Source organism: Oratosquilla oratoria, chromosome 12, assembly GCF_046742065.1.
Source record: "Oratosquilla oratoria isolate Oo_2021 chromosome 12, ASM4674206v1, whole genome shotgun sequence".
NCBI lineage: Eukaryota > Metazoa > Arthropoda > Malacostraca > Stomatopoda > Squillidae > Oratosquilla > Oratosquilla oratoria.
In genome coordinates, this window is record NC_134788.1 from 46107744 (window position 1) to 46111981 (window position 4238).

At 41.9% G+C, this 4238-nt stretch overlaps 1 protein-coding gene across 1 annotated transcript in view; it reads left to right on the plus strand.

Annotated features, from left to right (window-relative positions):
• Window positions 1-3909, plus strand: part of LOC143031637 (leptin receptor gene-related protein) — a 20298-nt gene extending 16389 nt beyond the window's left edge. The window contains exon 5 of the mRNA XM_076195742.1: window positions 1-3909. This exon is cut by the window's left edge and continues 126 nt beyond it. The gene's annotated coding sequence lies outside the window, so the exon portion shown is untranslated.
• The last annotated feature ends 329 nt before the right edge of the window (window positions 3910-4238 follow it).

Consider the following 4238-nt stretch of genomic DNA (forward strand, 5'->3'; position numbering starts at 1 on the left):
GGAAAATGCCAGGATGGTTGTATAATTGTGTTTATTCGCTGTACTGGACCAGCAGCCCATGCACCGGGCCGCTGGTCCAACCTGTACCTGATTCCAAGGTCAAATGGGCTGTTACGGCCTTTATCGACCGAAAGGCTATCAGTTGTCCATGATGTTAGGACGAAGAATGGACATTTTTGATGTACATTGGCGACTTGAATTAGCGGTCAGGTTACAAACTTGGTGCATCCACTGCAGTGTTGTGGACAACAAAAGTGTTACTGTGGTATGGGGAACGACAACTACATTGTGAAGAACTACTACGCTGCCATGGAGAATGATCACAATGTTGTGATAAAACTACTGAATTCAAGAATATTTGCTACGTTATAATAGAGAACAGCTCTGGCATCATGAAAAGGTTTATTACATAAAGGAGAATGATTGATTGGAGGAGGCTGAATCCAAGATTACTCGTGATATTACAGAAAATGGCAGTGTAATGGAGAATGATTGCAATGTATAAGAGGGCCTGAACAAAAAAGTATTTGTTCATTCCTGCACTTTACTCAAGACAGGCAAATGGACTGTTTGCGTTCCTCCTGTCAGCCCAGCACACGTTTTTTGTAAATGTGTCTTCCGCAGTCGGTTCTCGTTAATTGCTTTATGAGCTTTTTTCAGGCTAATTTGAGCTGTTTTATTTTGTAGAGGTTACGGTGGGGAGGGGGACATCAGATGAAAGGGGAAAACAGATAGTGATCTCCTTTTGGAATTTCTAAAATTTGTACATCTCCCATGTCTAGAATTTTTTTATTCTATTATTATGATTTTATATATATATATATATATGTATATATATATATATACACACATTGCTCATTACTGCATTATGCCGGCCACCCCACACCCACCAAAACACATACCATAGAAATATATTTGCACACTTGCCGAGGTTCTAATAATTGGTGCTGCCTCCCTTACGCTTCACCACATCCTTCATCCATTTAGGAAGGCTCCCACACAAATTCCTGAGGGCCTGGGAAGGTATATTAATCCATGCCTCACATACAGTAGACTCGAGCTGTGGAATAGAACTAATATCCTTGCCCATCAAACTTTACTTCACTATTGACCTCAGGTTTTCAATGGGGTTCAGGTCAGGGGAATTGCCTGGCCAGTTATTAAAGAAGCTCCCATCACAGTCCTTAGCTACAGATATGGTGGTGGGACATGGTGCGCCATCCTGCAAAAATACTGTAGCCCCACACTTTTCAAATGTGTCGGGTAAACTGTCACACAACACCTCCAGATAATTATGTTGGTTCATATACTGGTTTTTGGGGGAGCACTGTGAGTTCAACACTCTGAGCCATGGAACACCCCAGAACCATGAGCAAGTCTGGGTGTTTGGTGGTCCCACAGGTGTGTACTGTGGCTGTAATGGATCACTACCTTTGGCCTGGTACACATGTCCACCACGGTTACAGGTGGTGGTGAAGGTGGCTTCATCACTCCAAAAGACCTCGGACCACTATTGGGGAGTCCAGTTATGATATTAAAGTGCAAAATCCAGCCAACGTTTCTTCTGCTGCTTGGTAAGGATGGGTTTCCTAACTTCCTGGTGGCTACTGTAGTCCAGTTCAGCCACCCACCTGTTGACTGTTCTTATGGACACCTCAGAAAGCAGACATGGGTTCTTTCTTTCAATTCTCTAGTAGTTATGGTAGGTGTACTCTCTAACTGCTTCGAGGGGCCAAGCTGAGATTTAGCAGATGGTAACTTGACACCACCCCTCACCCAGTCTCTCACTGATCACTCACTCACACCAACATTCACCACTATTTCTCTTGTCTGGAGCCCAGCTTTGGGAAGCACTATGATCTGAGGTATAGTTACAAGATTTGACGACTTCTTTTTACCCATAGTCACCAAGGTATAACCCAGAAACCGAGGGAAACCCAGACTAAAGATTGGCAAGGTGCATCACTTCTTCTCACCACGACAACCACACAGGCACTGAGTTGGTATGTGGTGTTTCTTGGGAGGCAATAATGTCATGCCAATGGCTGGTACTAGGCATAATGCTGTGATGGTAAAAGACCCCTCCTGTATGGGAGGCCATTGTTTTTCATCACGGAATTATGCCGGGGTGCTCACCCGTCATAATATTGTGACAAGCACTGTTTATATGTGTATATATATATATATATGAGAGAGAGAAATGGGTGGGGAAGGGAAATGAAGATGTGTTGGGAATAGAGTTTATTGCCCCAACATTTTGACCAACTTGGCCTTATTATTTATCCTCCCACCCCCCCACCCCACGTGACTTCAAAATGTTCCTGTTTTTGAACGTGGGAGAATGTTTTGTATTTTTATTGGCCACAGGAGAATATACAATTTTGTCACTATGAAGAAGGGATGAAACTCATCAATTCGGCATTCACTGCAGGTTTTGGTGTGGTAAACTGCAGAGTATTTTATTCAACAATCTTTAAAGTGGCAGATTTGGAGTAGAGATGAGGTCCTGCTTAAATGGAACCCCAGTCCTCTAGCCTTGCCTGAATAAAACTGCCTGCTGTTGGTGATAGCAAAATTGTGAAATATGGCTGCAGGTATTAGATTTGTGTAGGTTGCGGATAAAGGTGTGATCGTTATCATTATTATTTTGATTTTCCTGTGTATCCAGCTTTACTTTTTAGTTCTAACTTTTTCTGTGAATGATACAAGTATTTTTGTGTTTTCAAGTGTGAAGACTTGTACAGGCTGATTGCCCAAGATTATGACCAAAATGATTAGAAAAAAAAAAGAATTAATAAAACAACGATCATATTTGTGTAGAAGCAAGACTGGCTGTGTTTGGAAAGTCAACACAAGTGGGGCGAGTTGGAAGAAATTACCGCCACTGTGATGGGCGTTCAGCCATGTCATGTGAAGTAACGATTCGCAAATGAGGCGTACGATCATTTCTCTTAGTGTTGTGTGAGTGTTGTGGAATGATTGTGAATGAATAGAGAATGGTAGGGATTTGTCATGCATCTTGCATGGGTCCCATGCAGCATAAGAAGGCAGTAGTATTTTGTGTGTGAGTGTGATGCATTTACATGTGAATGATCTCTATAGTGTGCTGCTCACAGTAGTTGTAATTCCAAGGGAACATCACAATCATAGTTTAGTGCATGGCAACATTGCCCATGATGACTCACTCTTTAGCAGTCAACCCAGACGTTAATGGATGAAGGATGGCTGTACAGAAGAACTGTGATAGGCATGGTTATACAGAACTGCAGCACACTAGGGAACTGAAGCCCATGGGCAACAACTCTCAAGCCATTAGGAACCAGTCAACATGGTTACAGATGGCAGGTGTCGTGTATGCGTGTGTACATGATAAGATACTGCATAACCTGTGATTAGTCGCAATATATACCTGTACTGATTGGTTAAGGAAATTTAGTTTGTACTCTTTAAGTTGTAGCGGATTTTCCTGCATCTCCTGTGGCTCAACCGTAGGTGCACGTGAACCTCCAGTTCCAAGTGTGTTTGCATATAATTGATGCAGGGCACTCCAAGTTAGACCTCAACCATTGTCGGACTTTGTATTTTTCACTCTGAAGCTTGTATTCGGCTGTCACTTTTTGATGTGAATGTGTGAAGGTCCTCACTCCATTCCACTGCACACTGTCCCCCATGTATAGTTCCCATAATACATCGGCAAATATCAGAACCTAAGGTTGAAGAACGTCACGTACCTGCACCAGGTGTGGTTCCCTCATGAAGGGACGGGCTTGCTTGTACAGGAGGTTGTCTTTCTAAGCGAGTCTTTGGTGGTGTGAGTCATTACTTGGGAGCTTGGTAGATGGTGTGCAGTGATTCAAAGGTACAGAGGGCTTTGTTTATATATGTAGCAAATAGATATTTACCTTATTATTTTTGTTTGATAACCCTTTGAATTTTATGCCTTGCAAGGAAAAAAAAATGTCAATGTTTTGTTCAGTCACTTGTTTCTGCAAGTGTTCTGAGAAGGCTCTAGGTGTGTCTGTTCTGTGGGTTTTGAGTTGGTGACACTAAAGGAGCTCTAAGAAAAAGAATAATTGATATTCAAAAACAAAGAAAGAAAACACAAACACCAACACAATATTATTTATTCATTGATAGAATTGTTCATTGTTTAATCTAACTTCATAATGGACTGAAAGGTCTGATGTATGATTTATCACTGTAATTCATTTGGTGACCAGGCAGTTCTTCTGTAATTG